A 17447-nucleotide genomic window follows, 5' to 3' on the forward strand; every position below is an offset into this window, starting at 1 on the left:
CCATACTCCATTTTAGGCCACCAAGAACGCGGTCCATTAAGCGCTGGAAACTAGCTGGGGCGTTGCACAAACCGAAGGGTAGACGGGTAAATTCGTAAAGACCTTCATGGGATGCGAACGCGGTTTTCTCAATGTCACTTTCCGCTACGACCATCTCCCAATAACCACTCCGCAAGTCAAGTGAACTAAAATATTTGCATCCACCCAAACGATCTAGTGTATCATCGATACGCGGTAATGGATAAACGTCCTTTTTCGTTACATTGTTCAATAAACGATAGTCTATACAAAATCGCCAAGAATTGTCTTTCTTTTTCACTAATAACACGGGGCTAGACCATGGGCTAAACGATTCCTTTATAACACCAGCCTCTAACATTTCTGTAATCTGGTCGGAAATAATTTTCATCTCTGCTGGTGATACTCGCCGGGGATACTGTTTAATCGGTAAATGATCTCCGGTATCTATCGCGTGTTCCGCCAGAGTCGTTTTACCTAACTCTTTGTAGTTAAACGCAAAACAATTTCGAAAACTACTCAAAAGAGAGAGAGCGCTCTGTCTTTCCGCATCAGTTAAATGGGAGCCTAGTTCAATGGTCTTAATCTCATCCAAAATGGTAGCATTGCTGTCACAATCGGGGTTAATTTGTCCCTCCAACTGAATGGCGGAGAAGACAAAAGGCTCACTCTCGTTACTAGAAACATTAGCTAATTCGCTAACTTTACTTAACTGTTCCCATTTTTTAAAAGAAATTTCGTAATCATTAGTATTTACAATAAAAATACTTGTTGCGTCCTCCTCCAAACGAGTTAAATTAGCCGGTACAATGAATGACCTCGCAGGATCTTTGTTTTGATGTTGATGAATAAAAATTTCCCTATGTCCGACGTTACAGTCTACACCCTGTACGCATGCACTAACAACAAGTCCGGATTGTGGGGGTATTTTTACTGACTCCCGGCTCACGGCCTTAAATAGCGGTTTCTTTACCTCGGTGTATCCGTCTGGAGCGAGATTGTCGAATTTCCGAATGGGTTGACTCCCGCACTTTTTACCTCAGCGTCCGGTGAAGAAGGGAGTTCTATGATTTCTCGTTGAGGATGGAGGTAGTAGAGTCGTTGATTACTGTCCTGGTAGATCAGATGAAAACGCTCCTGGTTGAAGATAATCCCAGCTCGGCTTGCAGAAAACCAGTCCACACCCAGAACCATTGGTAAAATTGAGTTCGGGACCACGAAGCACTCCAATTGGACGACATCGAAGCCGTGAACTTCAACGGTGAAATCTATAACGCCTCTCGGCATAGCAAGGCGCTTGTCGAACCCAATGACCGGGGGCCCGTTCCAGGGCCTTAACTTACCTAGCAAATGTTTCTGGATCACGCACGATTCAGCTATAACTGACTTTCTAGCTCCGGTATCTAACAGAGTTTTTAACAATCCGACATCAATCACATTAACATCTTAAACTGGAACAACGTAACTTTCATTTAAAATGTTTTGAGAAGGGTTTTGTAAATTCGCGAGTGACAGCTCCGCCCCCCCTTTCTACGAAGCTGGGTGCCCGTTTCCCGAAGCGGAAACGTTGTTGTTGGTCACCGAATTAGCAGGGGGATTCCTGGGCTGAGTGCAATCCCTTGAAATGTGGCCTAATCGTCCGCAGTTATAACAGTCCCGGCCGCGCGGAAAAAATTTTTGGCGATAGTTCATTGAATTGTGAAATCCCCGTGATAAAATTCTCGTCTGTCCCTTTTTTGATTTTCTGCTAGCTTTTCGATCATCGCTTCGAGTTTGTCAATCTTTTCCGTTAGCTGGTTGTGCTTCGCGTCTGCGACTGGTGCGATCGGTAAACTCGCCTTCGGGGCTCCGTACGGTTGTCCTACGGGTCGAGAGTGGGCCATCGGAGTCATCATAGGGGGAAGTGGGTAGCCGTACCCTGAGTAAGGCGAGGGCGCATGATAATAATGAAAAGGAGCGGCAGCGTGCGGCTGGAGGGGGACGGCCGGAGGAGCCGCGGGCGGTATGAAAACACCGGTCATTGCGGGAGTTAGATCACTTACGTTGTGGAATCTGTCCGACTTCTCAAGTTCCTTAGCGCATTGTAGAATTTCTTCAGCCGTCGTCGGCTTCGATGAACTGATTACCGCCGCGTGATTTCGATTAGCCAGGCCAATTAATACGTGGCGGATAGTTTCGGCATCGTCGAGTAGGAGGCCGCTTCTTTTACACAAGTCCAATTTGGCGAAGAGGTACCCTTCGACAGATTCGTTGGGCTGCTGTACTCTCGTTCTCATTTGAACTCTCCACTCATCTTCGGAAAAACGGTCTGGAAATGCCGCAAGGAAACTAGTTTTCCACTATTCGTAATCGGCGCAGGTGTCATCTCGAACTCGGTGCCAATTTTACGCTGTGCTGTTTGGTAGCATGTAGCCAGCCGCCGCACTGAGTTTGATAGCCGCCGTCCATTTGAGTTGCGTGGCGAGTCTTTCAAAATGTACGATCCACTCGGTGGCCGATTCACCGTAATCCGCGGAAAAGTAGCTTATTTGGAGGGTAGGGTTATTACCGTTGCAAGCCATTGCCTTTTCGTCGTCTTCTTCAATTTTCAAATCGTCAACTTCCGTTGAAGAATCCGTCGTGAAAGTTATTTAAATGATGCTCGCGTATTAAACCAGGCGTATCAAAGCACCTGTGTCGGTATCCCACTTCTGACACCAAAATTGTTACATTAACTTATCGTGGGTTTATTCTGTCGACTATAATATTAAGGACTCAAGTTAAGATTAAGAAAAAGAACTCATTTATTTCCGAAAAGCACAGTCCTTCAAAACTTCACTACAAATCTAGCCTTCCGCTCTCTCGCGCGTTCACAAAACAACCACCTCGATCCCTCTCTCTTTTCTCTCCTCTCCCCCTTTTGCCGAGTTACCCCCTTGACCAGGTCCCGCAGGGGTCCTCCCTTTCGTCCCACTCGCGGAACATCGTCCGAGCCTGTCAATCAGAGCGTTTAACAAAAGTCAGGTGTTTCTTGGCGTCGGAATGGAAATTCCCCAAAATACCAAGAATTCGAGAGAGTTTTAGGCTTACTAAAAATAACAGCTAACATCACCTGGGCTTTGCCCCTATACTAAAATACAGATAATAACATAACCAGGCCTTGGCCCTCATACCACTGTAACAGTATTCTAATCAAGATATGACATTTATTTTTAAGGGCTTATAAATCGAAAACTATCAGATCTAAGGGATCAAAGTTATCGCTACACACTAAACCGAGTGGAGGAATTGAAAATTTTCAAATTAGGATTACCTTGAAACATTAGTTCAAGGTCATTCCAAATTTATCTCGAGAACCATTATGATTAGAAGAATGGTTCCAATTAGATAAATGCGCGCCAGTGTTGGATTAACTACCACTTGGGCCCCTAGGCTTAGCTTTATTTGGGCCCCCTTGACCTTGGGAAACTTGTCGCGGTAGGTTGATTTATCCTCTGGGCCACTGCATAATCCACCACTGATGCGCGCTTATGTCAAATTACCTTTTAAATAAAACTCCAAAATAAGCATTAATTGATTAAAGATGTACCGAGTATTTTTATTAAGTTTTAAACACAAGATAAACAAAATTTAAATAAATAAGCCACTAATAAACGTAAGAATAATTTACAAATATTTTGATTAATAAATAAAGAAAAAAACTAAAGGTTAACTTTTAATTAATAGTGAAGTGTTCAAAAATACCTCCCATTGGCTATTACGCATGCTTGAGCTCGTGTGACAACCGAGTTCATCCTATTCTCTAGAATTTCTTCGGTGACATCACCAAATTCTTGACCAGTTCTTTCACGAAGAGTTTCATCGTTTATGGAGTGAAATAAACTTTTTCTTAAAAAAAAAATCCAATGATGTTAATTCTGGAGAACAAGGCGGCCATTAAAGTGGTCCGTTATTGTCGATCCATTTATTGCGAATATGCAAATCAAGGTATTCTTTCTATGTTCGATTTCTACGTCGTCCGGCGCCGTTATATTGATACCAGAATATAGGATATTCTTTTTTTTTTGAGGTTCTCTAAAAATTACCCTACCTCATTTTGCAATCAAGGTAGGTAGATCACTCCATTCATCCTTAAAATGAAAACTGGACCAGCCACTCGGTGGTTTAATATTCCAGCCTATAAGTTTAGGCTAAACGTCTCTGGGTGTGAGGTCGGCATTTTGAAGCGGGGGTTCTGGCTATCCCAATAATGCGTGCTGTGGACGTTGACTATTCCATCCCGAGAAAAAATGGTCTCATCGGAAAAAAGAATGTCCCCATGAAACTGACGGTCTACTGCTATTTGATCTAGCAACCCGTTTCTGTGATACAAACGGGCGTTTTCATCGGCAGCCTTAAGTCCTTGATGAAGATGGACGTGGTAGGAGTGCGCGTGGTTTCTCTTGATAATTTCCGAAACGTAAACATATGAAAATCCCAATCCTGCCTGAGCTTCTCTGGTACTACGTCGGGGATATGCATTAAAATACTCTAAGAAATCGACGTTTAAAATTGTAAGTTGCCTGCTTAGTTTTGTGGTCATACGTTATCATTGACACTTCCTGTTAAAACCCCTCACAATTCGTAAAATACTTGTGTGAGATGGTAGAAGGTTTGGTGAGTTCCGTCGGTATGACTTTAATCAATTAACTCATATTTTAGTTTTATTTACCCCGGTTAAAAGGTAGTTGGACTTAAAAAGCCTTGGCGCGCATTTATCTAATTGGAACCATTCTTCTAATCATAATGGTTCTCCAGATAAAATTGTAATGACCTTGAACTAATGTTTCAAGGTAATCCTAATTTGCAAATTTCGAACTCTCTCACTCGGTTTAGTGTGTAGCGATAATTTTAATCCCTTAGATCTGGTAGTTTTCGATTTATAAGCTCCTAAATGCCATATCTTGATTAGAATACCACACAGAACCTTTTGTTTTTGATCGAACATTTCTCGGCTTCTCCTTGTTCAGATCGGGTCAAAGCTGTTTAGACTTAAAATAAGACGTGGAACGCATTTCTAATTAGAACCATTCTTCTAATCCTAATGGTTCTCGAGATATATTTTGAGTGACCTTGAAGACCTGGTTCAAGGTCATTGAAATTTGCATTGTCATTTGTCCTCCGGCACGCTCTATGCAACCTAAAAATTTCAAATTCTTACATAAAACTCATTTTGAGTAATTGACTCTGTATGGTTTTCCAATTAACACCCTGTAGATAAATTTTTCCCGCCAAACCGTTAGAGATACAGTTTTTTCATGTAAAAATAAATGGTAGCCTTGGCTAGGACCTTTAAAAAGAATGCTCATTTATCTCTCTATCTAGTGCCGCTACGAAATGAGTGTATGCATCAAAATCGATGATTTCCAAACTTGAGAGGGCGTAAAAGGGGGAGCGGCGTTCGGAATCATGGGGACTTTTCAGGTTTTGCTTAACTAGTCATATACTACCACCCTACCAAAATTTATTCAAGGTTCAATCCTATTTTCCCTGGACTAGGTAGGAAAGTCCATAATGAAAAGGGACCAAAAAGCTAAGCCCTAATCAAATTTGAAGAAATTAAAATACTTACTAATAGCTCGAAACCATAGACTAATCTTTCTTAGTCTATGCTCGTACCAATTATAGGTCTTCGCACAAACATAAAGACGCGAATCTCGGAGCAACGATATAATGCATAATGTATAATGCTTAATGCATAATGAATAATAATGGCGACCATTTGTTTCCGCTCTAAAATAGCTTTTTAATACCGCTCTTTCGTGTCGAATTGGCACCTTTTGATCAAGTTAACACGAAAACTCAAAGCAATTGATCAAGCTGCCTCAAAGAATACCTTTTTTCCCGAAAATAACGCCCATACTTTAGAAAAAAGTCAACAATCGGTAAAAATTTAAAAAGTAATAATGTTTGGATATAAAACATTATTTATTAATATTATAATTATTGTTATTGTTAATACGCAACATCAGAAAATCTAATGAATAATTAGAAAAACCTATGAATTTTGCCTTCGGGAAAATATTTAAGGAGATTTGAAATCTGTTTGAACGGTTTCGACGATGAAAGACTTTTGCATTACGAAACCGGCCAGAAGTTTTCAATAACTGACACTGATCTAGCTTTACAAAACAAACCAAATGTTTCCATTGTGTATATATCGTCTTAGCCTTACGAAACCGGGCAGACATTTTCAATTACTCATCTTAGCCTTACGAAACCGGCCAGACATTTTCAATTACTCATCTTAGCCTTACGAAACCGGCCAGACGTTTTCAATTACTCATCTTAGCCTTACGAAACCGGCCAGACGTTTTCAATTACTCATCTTTGCCTTACGAAACCGGCCAGCTGTTTTCAATTACTCATCTTAGCCTTACGAAACCAGCCAGACGTTTTCAATTACTCATCTTAGCCTTACGAAACCGGCCAGACGCTTTCAATTACACATCTTAGCCTAACGAAACCGGCCAGCCGTTTTTAATTGATCATCTTAGCCTTACGAAACTGGCCAGACATTTCAAATACTCATCTTAGCCTTACGAAACCGGCCAGCCGTTTTTAAATACTCATCTTAGCCTTACGAAACCGGCCAGACATTTTCAATTACTCATCTTAGCCTTACGAAACCGGCCAGACGTTTTCAATTACTCATCTTAGCCTTACGAAACCGGCCAGACGTTTTCAATTACTCATCTTTGCCTTACGAAACCGGCCAGCTGTTTTCAATTACTCATCTTAGCCTTACGAAACCAGCCAGACGTTTTCAATTACTCATCTTAGCCTTACGAAACCGGCCAGACGCTTTCAATTACACATCTTAGCCTTACGAAACCGGCCAGTCGTTTTTAATTAATCATCTTAGCCTTACGAAACTGGCCAGACATTTCAAATACTCATCTTAGCCTTACGAAACCGGCCAGCCGTTTTCAATTACTCGTCTTAGCCTTACGAAACTGGCCTGACATTTCAATTACACATCTTAGCCTTACGAAACCAGCCAGCCGTTTTTAATTACTCATCTTAGCCTTACGAAACTGGCCAGACGTTTTTAATTAATCATATTAGCCTTACGAAACTGGCCAGACATTTCAAATACTCATCTTAGCCTTGCGAAACCGGCCAGCCGTTTTTAATTACTCATCTTAGCCTTACGAAACCGGGCAGACATTTTCAATTACTCATCTTAGCCTTACGAAACCGGCCAGACGCTTTCAATTACACATCTTAGCCTTACGAAACCGGCCAGCCGTTTTTAATTAATCATCTTAGCCTTACGAAACTGGCCAGACATTTTAAATACTCATCTTAGCCTTACGAAACCGGCCAGCCGTTTTTAATTACTCATCTTAGCCTTACGAAACTGGCCCGACATTTCAATTACACATCTTAGCCTTACGAAACTGGCCCGACATTTCAATTACACATCTTAGCCTTACGAAACCAGCCAGCCGTTTTTAATTACTCATCTTAGCCTTACGAAACTGGCCAGACGTTTTTAATTTTTCATCTTAGCCTTACGAAACTGGCCAGACGTTTTTAATTACTCATCTTAGCCTTACAAAACTGGCAAGATGATTTCAATTACTCATCTTAGCCTTACGAAACCAGCCAGACGTTTTCAATTACACATCTTAGCCTTACGAAACTGGCCAGACATTTCAATTACTCATCTTAGACTTACGAAACCGGCCAGACGTTTTCAATTCCACATCTTAGCCTTACGAAACCAGCCAGTCGTTTTCAATTACTCATCTTAGCCTTACGAAACTGGCCAGACGTTTTCAATTACTCATCTTAGCCTTACGAAACCGGCGAGACGTTTTCAATTACACGTCTTAGCCTTACGAAACCGGCCAGACGTTTTCAATTACTCATCTTAGCCTTACGAAACCGGCCAGACGTTTTAAATTACTCATCTTAGCCTTACGAAGCCGGCCAGCCGTTTTCAATTACTCATCTTAGCCTTACGAAACCGGCCAGACGCTTACAATTACACATCTTAACCTTACGAAACCGGCCTGCCGTTTTTAATTACTCATCTTAGCCTTACGAAACTGGCCAGACGTTTTCAATTACTCATCTTAGCCTTACGAAACTGGCCAGACGTTTTCAATTACACATCTTAGCCTTACGAAACCGGCCAGCCGTTTTCAATTACACATCTTAGCCTTACGAAACCAGCCAGTCGTTCTCGATTACCAATCTTAGCCTTACGAAACCGACCAGACGTTCTCAATTACTCATCTTAGCCTTACGAAACCGGCCAGCCGTTTTCAATTACACATCTTAGCCTTACGAAACCAGCCAGTCGTTCTCGATTACCAATCTTAGCCTTACGAAACCGACCAGACGTTCTCAATTACTCATCTTAGCCTTACGAAACCGACCAGACGTTTTCAATTACACGTCTTAGCCTTACGAAACCGGCCAGACGTTTTCAATTACTCATCTTAGCCTTACGAAACCGGCCAGACGTTTTAAATTACTCATCTTAGCCTTACGAAGCCGGCCAGCCGTTTTCAATTACTCATCTTAGCCTTACGAAACCGGCCAGACGCTTACAATTACACATCTTAACCTTACGAAACCGGCCTGCCGTTTTTAATTACTCATCTTTGCCTTACGAAACTGGCCAGACGTTTTCAATTACACATCTTAGCCTTACGAAACCGGCCAGCCGTTTTCAATTACACATCTTAGCCTTACGAAACCAGCCAGTCGTTCTCGATTACCAATCTTAGCCTTACGAAACCGACCAGACGTTCTCAATTACTCATCTTAGCCTTACGAAACCGGCCAGCCGTTTTCAATTACACATCTTAGCCTTACGAAACCAGCCAGTCGTTCTCGATTACCAATCTTAGCCTTACGAAACCGACCAGACGTTCTCAATTACTCATCTTAGCCTTACGAAACCGACCAGACGTTTTCAATTACACGTCTTAGCCTTACGAAACCGGCCAGACGTTTTCAATTACTCATCTTAGCCTTACGAAACCGGCCAGACGTTTTAAATTACTCATCTTAGCCTTACGAAGCCGGCCAGCCGTTTTCAATTACTCATCTTAGCCTTACGAAACCGGCCAGACGCTTACAATTACACATCTTAACCTTACGAAACCGGCCTGCCGTTTTTAATTACTCATCTTTGCCTTACGAAACTGGCCAGACGTTTTCAATTACTCATCTTAGCCTTACGAAACTGGCCAGACGTTTTCAATTACACATCTTAGCCTTACGAAACCGGCCAGCCGTTTTAAATTACTCATCTTAGCCTTACAAAACCGGCCAGACGTTTTCAATTACAAATCTTAGCCTTACGAAGCCGTCCAGACGTTTTCAATTACTCATCTTAGCCTTACGGAACCGGCCAGACGCTTACAATTACACATCTTAACCTTACGAAACCGGCCTGCCGTTTTTAATTACTCATCATAGCCTTACGAAACTGGCCAGACGTTTTCAATTACTCATCTTAGCCTTACAAAACCGGCCAGACGTTTTCAATTACAAATCTTAGCCTTACGAAGCCGTCCAGACGTTTTCAATTACTCATCTTAGCCTTACGAAACTGGCCAGACATTTCAATTACTCATCTTAGCCTTACGAAACCGGCCAGCCGTTTTTAATTACTCATCTTAGCCTTACGAAACCGGGCAGACATTTTCAATTACTCATCTTAGCCTTACGAAACCGGCCAGCCGTTTTTAATTACTCATCTTAGCCTTACGAAACCGGCCAGCCGTTTTTAATTAATCATCTTAGCCTTACGAAACTGGCCAGACATTTTAAATACTCATCTTAGCCTTACGAAACCAGCCAGCCGTTTTTAATTACTCATCTTAGCCTTACGAAACTGGCCCAACATTTCAATTACACATCTTAGCCTTACGAAACCAGCCAGCCGTTTTAAATTACTCATCTTAGCCTTACGAAACTGGCCAGACGTTTTTAATTTTTCATCTTAGCCTTACGAAACTGGCCAGACGTTTTTAATTACTCATCTTAGCCTTACAAAACTGGCAAGATGATTTCAATTACTCATCTTAGCCTTACGAAACCAGCCAGACGTTTTCAATTACACATCTTAGCCTTACGAAACCGGCCAGCCGTTTTTAATTACTCATCTTAGACTTACGAAACTGGCCAGACATTTCAATTACTCATCTTAGCCTTACGAAACCGGCCAGACGTTTTCAATTCCACATCTTAGCCTTACGAAACCAGCCAGTCGTTTTCAATTACTCATCTTAGCCTTACGAAACTGGCCAGACGTTTTCAATTACTCATCTTAGCCTTACGAAACTGGCCAGATGTTTTCAATTACACATCTTAGCCTTACGAAACCGGCCAGCCGTTTTAAATTACTCATCTTAGCCTTACAAAACCGGCCAGACGTTTTCAATTACAAATCTTAGCCTTACGAAGCCGTCCAGACGTTTTCAATTACTCATCTTAGCCTTACGGAACCGGCCAGACGCTTACAATTACACATCTTAACCTTACGAAACCGGCCTGCCGTTTTTAATTACTCATCATAGCCTTACGAAACTGGCCAGACATTTTCAATTACTCATCTTAGCCTTACGAAACTGGCCAGACGTTTTCAATTACACATCTTAGCCTTACGAAACCGGCCAGCCGTTTTCAATTACTCATCTTAGCCTTACAAAACCGGCCAGACGTTTTCAATTACAAATCTTAGCCTTACGAAGCCGTCCAGACGTTTTCAATTACTCATCTTAGCCTTACGAAGCCAGCTAGCCGTTTTCAATTACTCATCTTAGCTTTACGAAACCGGCCAGACGTTTTCAATTACTCATCTTAGCCTTACGAAACCGGCCAGACGTTTTCAATTACTCATCTTAGCCTTACGAAACCGACCAGACGTTTTCAATTACACATCTTAACCTTACGAAACCGGCCAGACGTTTTCAATTACTCATCTTAGCCTTACCAAACCAGCCAGACGCTTACAATTACACATCTTAACCTTACGAAACCGGCCTGCCGTTTTTAATTACTCATCTTAGCCTTACGAAACTGGCCAGACGTTTTCAATTACTCATCTTAGCCTTACGAAACTGGCCAGATGTTTTCAATTACACATCTTAGCCTTACGAAACCGGCCAGCCGTTTTCAATTACTCATCTTAGCCTTCCAAAACCGGCCAGACGTTTTCAATTACTCATCTTAGCCTTACGAAACCGGCCAGCCGTTTTCAATTACACATCTTAGCCTTACGAAACCAGCCAGTCGTTCTCGATTACCAATCTTAGCCTTACGAAACCGACCAGACGTTCTCAATTACTCATCTTAGCCTTACGAAACCGACCAGACGTTTTCAATTACACGTCTTAGCCTTACGAAACCGGCCAGACGTTTTCAATTACTCATCTTAGCCTTACGAAACCGGCCAGACGTTTTAAATTACTCATCTTAGCCTTACGAAGCCGGCCAGCCGTTTTCAATTACTCATCTTAGCCTTACGAAACCGGCCAGACGCTTACAATTACACATCTTAACCTTACGAAACCGGCCTGCCGTTTTTAATTACTCATCTTTGCCTTACGAAACTGGCCAGACGTTTTCAATTACTCATCTTAGCCTTACGAAACTGGCCAGACGTTTTCAATTATACATCTTAGCCTTACGAAACCGGCCAGCCGTTTTAAATTACTCATCTTAGCCTTACAAAACCGGCCAGACGTTTTCAATTACAAATCTTAGCCTTACGAAGCCGTCCAGACGTTTTCAATTACTCATCTTAGCCTTACGAAACCGACCAGACGTTTTCAATTACACGTCTTAGCCTTACGAAACCGGCCAGACGTTTTCAATTACTCATCTTAGCCTTACGAAGCCGGCCAGCCGTTTTCAATTACTCATCTTAGCCTTACGAAACCGGCCAGACGCTTACAATTACACATCTTAGCCTTACGAAACCGGCCAGCCGTTTTCAATTACTCATCTTAGCCTTACAAAACCGGCCAGACGTTTTCAATTACAAATCTTAGCCTTACGAAGCCGTCCAGACGTTTTCAATTACTCATCTTAGCCTTACGAAACAGCTAGCCCTTTTCAATTTCACATCTTAACCTTACGAAACCGGCCTGCCATTTTTAATTACTCATCTTAGCCTTACGAAACTGGCCAGACGTTTTCAATTAAAGCCTAGTTCCCTTTTGGCGAAAATAAGCAGTTTTCGCGCTGTAAATTGACTCGCACGAAAAAAATTTGCAACAAATTTCAAATTCGCCACCAAAATCGCGTTAGCGTATCCCGAAACGTAAGAGCCACTTCGTTTGCAGAAATAACTTTTCGAAATCTGGTATTTTTCTTCTCAATCCCATTTCTCACTAGATTTAGTAATACATCGTTTTGTTCTGGACCCATTCGAAAGAACCTACAAAGCAAATAAAATTTTAATTTCTTAATCTGTCAAACATTGTTTATTTAGAATAACTCACTTGAAAACACTTTCTCGGTCACAATTCCTCATTTCTTGAAATAGCCCTGTTCGTGTCATTTTAGAAATATATCTCTAATCTAAAGACGTCTTTGATTTTTGGAGAAATATGTATCGTATTTTGTATAAACCAATAAGATATTAAGTAAATTTAAATTTATTTTATTGAAATTCTCAACATTACTCTCCATTTGGTTAAATTTTGAAGCGATATTAGGCCTAGCGTTTTTAAATATTAGCGCCAAATGAGAACCTACCCCCTAGCGATTAAAAAAATTGCGCTTTTTTTCGTTACGCGAAAAATTAATTCGTAGATATATTTCGTCAAGTGGGAACTAGACTTTAGAGAAACTACTAAAGCCGGTAAAATATTAAGGCGGGATAAAATGTAGAGATGAGAATCAATGCTTAGGTGCTCTGAGTACCTCTATGGATTCTTGGTGTTAATGTACGTAGCCTTAAGATCAAAGCAGCGCTCTTGCGTAGTTGTCGCACGAAACATTTTCATTTACTACCCGTACTTTCTTGCATTGTCTTAGCAATATTATCGAACGAATTAAGAGCTTATACACGTCATATTGTTGATGCTTTTGAAAAGCTTCAAGTGTGTTGCTTAAAAGCGTTTTAAGGTTACGTTGAAAGAAAGGTAACCTCTAATACAATTGTAAGGGCAGTACATGCATGTAACTTTTTTATATTAAATAGATATATTTTTGCTGTATAATTTGAAACCTCATATCTCTTAACACAAGCTTAAAGGTATAGAAAGTCGTTTGAGAAATTCGGACCGAAGTTTCGGTAGGTACTTCCCTTCTATCACGTGACTGATGCATTATTATGTATTCGTTTCCCAAAAACGTGTTAACGTAGCCTCACCCTAAAGTTCAACCGATTCTGTGTCTATAAATTAACAGCTTGTTTGAATTTTGTATTCGTTTGATGACGACGTCGGTTTGGAAAAATTGCGCTCTTTTATTTAAATATCGTTTGTATTGTACAATAGTGGTTTTAATTTTTCTTTCTATATTTTTGTTCGCCTTCGTGCAATGGGTATAAAAATTTTACAATATTTTGGCTTTTGGTAATGGTGTTGACTTATTCGGGGGTCATAGTTTACTGGGTTTGTTAAAGTAGTACACGGTTTATTACTTATGGGCCTAATCTTCCATATCCTTCTTGAAGACATAGATAAACGTCACCAACGATTTTACCATGCTGATAATGTACTGTACGGTATAGGAGTGTTTTACTAGATTAGTGGGCAACCTGGCAAATCCTAGGGTTAACTTTTCTCCCTTGTGAGATAGAGTTCGACCTGGTGTAAATCATAAAAGAACTGGGCTTGATCGGTATTAAAAATATTTTTGGGATTGTAGTTTGGTGTGATTTCTTTCACCATGTTTTGAAACTCTAGGGTTGATTTAGAAATGGCACTGAAATCTTGCACTTGTCTCTTATTAATTAGTTTCGTGACCTTTCTACTTATGATTCGATGCCTCTTCCTAAAATTTGTGATCCAGTGTGCGCTTGCTTTAAAGTTGAAATTAGAATCTTTGAAAGTGGCAGACTCTTGTATTGCCCATTGCTGTAAGTGGACGTCACGAACGCATTTAAAATCAGCTCTTGCTTCTTGAAAGCGTTCTAAGGTTACCTTGTCAATTAAATGGTATTTTTCATATTTTGTGCCGCCATTAGCTAATTTCTCGTCCCATCGTTTCTGGTAAGAGCCATGTTTTAACTATTTGCGTGATTTATATAAATTACGGAGGCTTCGTAAGGACTGAGATGGAGTTTATACAATAATTTGTTTAGATTAAATACAGTTATAATGAAATATAAACCAAGTTTTATTACAAGTGAAATAAGTACATTGAACATGTAAAGAAGGGGAAGCTAATTCTGAGGGTTCCTAAATTCCCACCGTTTTATACCAAAAGCTTTCTTCTTTTGTAGAACCGGTCGCGCCATCTATTGAACTACATGTATGTCAAACTTATATACATATAATATCACAGAGTTATGTACTGAATAACTTGGTGATCCACCATCATTTGCTCTGTAACAATGGTATATTTTAAATTAAGTTATTTCGGGTACTTACGTATAATTAAAGACACAGCTAATTAAAAAAGTAAATCATTTCCGTTTTAGGGCTATGATGCGAATATGTAAAAAAATGCTGGTTATTCAAAATCTAAAATTTTAGAGCTTAGGCTTATAGCGTAATATAATCGGAATATCAATTTGGATTTTAATAATATTGATATCACCATTTTCAAATTCCATTTGTTTTATTTTATTTGAATATTTCGACAGGTTTATTTCGAGTACATTTTGATTTTAAAACTGAAAAGTAAACATTTAATGTTTGAATTTTGAAATATTAATTAATGTACTTCCGTTTTGCGAGTTTAGGGTAATTATAAAACAGGTACTACGGAGATTCGTTACGTGCAATATTAACATTGGTTTTTTACTATAGCTTTCTACCAACATGTTTGTATATTTATTCTTTTTAACTTGAAATTTTTTATATAAATGCTTATGTTCTTCCACACAGTATTTGAAAAATCTAAAGTGGGCCCTCACTTCATTCTCTACATCAATATTATCAATGGGTGCATCATCTGTTCCCACTTAAATTGATCACATAATTTTACTTTAATTTGCAAAGTCCATGATGCTTACCTCATCTACTGCTGAATCGCTTTCTTCGGATTCATCTATATAATTGGAATCATCGTGTTCCTGCAGATATAACAGAATAATAATATAATTTCTCGCTGAACTACATGTATACATTTTCAGTTTTTTTTCACAATTTGGTAAGCTTCATTTTTCAGCATGTTTAGTGGAGAAAAGGCCAAAGAAAACCGTATTGTTGTGGGTAGTTGATATAAAATTCGGTAGTAGAATCATGTGTTTCGATAGGAAATTTTTGGTGTTCAGCCCCGAAACAGTAGCACTTACTGTTTATATGTAACTTAGACAAAGCTATTGGTTATGAAAGCTAGGTAGATATCGGCCAATGATATACCGACTTTAACATGACTTTAGCGACTCCGGAAAAATCAACATAATCATTAGATTTCTTTATTTTTAATACAATCAAATATAGGATAAATAATATTTATGGCTTTTCAAGGTGTAAGGTGAGATACACGCGCAATTAATTGAGAAAGAAGTGATTACATTTCCCTGAATACTTATAAACATTTAAAATATAAAAGTACCAAATGTAGATTTTCCAAGGACATATCGTTGCATTTGTTACAAATACCAATTTTCGCGATTCATAAATCAGAAAGCAGATCAAAATCATAGATAAATTGATATTTCTTTAATTATTTAGGATTTAAACACATTCATCGAAATCAAAATTGTTGCGTTTATTTGTTTTAATTTAAAAGAAGCTACTTTCAAAGGAACTTCCAAAACAATAAGCATTGGCGTTTTGAACCACAAAAAAGGGAATTAACCCAATGTTTGAATTGAAGTATTGCGGATATTGGGACAGGGCAGTTTGTTATCCAGAAAAAGTAAGACCTGGGTCATTCCACGGAGGTTCGAACAAAGAGGGAACCATGGGTAATCCGATTTTAATGCAATTTTACACACGGTAAATTGGGGCTAATGGAGGGCCAATTGTGAAATTTTAGGCTAATATAATGAGTGGTTCCGAAATTATAGACTTTTGAAAATACCCCACGTTTTTACCTCTCCGAGGGGACTTTGTACCCTAGGAGGGGTTATACAACCACCGTGTCTACCTGTCTGTCTGTGGGTACGACTTTTGCGCAAACGAAACCTTAAAAACATGGGGTATTTTCAAAAGTCTATAATTTCGGAACCACTCATTATATTAGGATAACATTTCACAATTGGCACTCCACTAGCCACAATTTAGCGTGTGTAAAATTTCAGTAAAGTCGGACGACCCATGGCTCCCTCTGTGTTCGATCCTCCATGGAATGACCCACCTACATTTAAGAAGAAATCGATAAATACAACCTCAACTCGAAAACCTTTATGCTTTAAAAAATATTTTTTGACCAGTTTGGAAACGATGAAAATATCCACTATGTTACAAGCAATAACTTACCATGCATGCCAAAATGGCTAAATGAAATTGTTCTTCGTTACGTTCTAAGAAACATTCAGAATGTTACGTAAGTAAATCAACATATTCAAAGGGAAAAATAGGAATTATTATTATTATTAAAATTTTATTGGTTAAAAATGGATTTATATTTTCTTTATATGCTCATGGCTAAGCCATTCTCGTTATTTCAAATGTTTCATTTTTACTGGTAAAGTTTATAAATTGAAGTTTGGCCATTTCTTTTTATAATGTATCTGACTTACAGTCGTGATAGGAAATTCTGTCCACTTAAAAATCCCAGAAATCGATTCCATTTTAACGTGAGGGTATAATTTGTTAATAACTTAGAATATAATTTGTTTAAAGGCCTAGGTTTTCCTCTGCCTGCCCCCCTTTAAATTAGGCCAACATGTTCAGCGGTTGGCCTACCACCAAGGTATTTGTGCTCCACTAAGTTAATTTAAAGGGGGACAGGCAGATAAAAACCTAGGCCTTTAAGGAGGAAAGATAAACCTCAGTCAGTTGGAGCTCAGCCCGAATTTTCAAAGGATTCTGTGGCTATTTTAGTGGCAATTTTAAACAATTAAGTGCTGACATTCCCTTCATAGTTATTTTAATATCTACTTGATGGTTATATCTATTTACTCTTATTCAATTGGTCAACGAGGAAGTAGTCACTCTTAAAATCTTTGATTACCTGAATACTGATTTTCGAAAAACATTCTGTGATATCCACTACCTTCTCACAATTTCCCGGTGATTTCCAGTTATTTTTTAAGCGCTTTCCCAAGATTATCTAGGATTTGTACACCTGATTACTATAGTGACTACCTTTTC

This window comes from Leiobunum rupestre, chromosome 2 (assembly GCF_980474605.1).
Source record: "Leiobunum rupestre chromosome 2, qqLeiRupe1.1.hap1, whole genome shotgun sequence".
NCBI classification, from domain to species: Eukaryota; Metazoa; Arthropoda; class Arachnida; order Opiliones; family Sclerosomatidae; genus Leiobunum; species Leiobunum rupestre.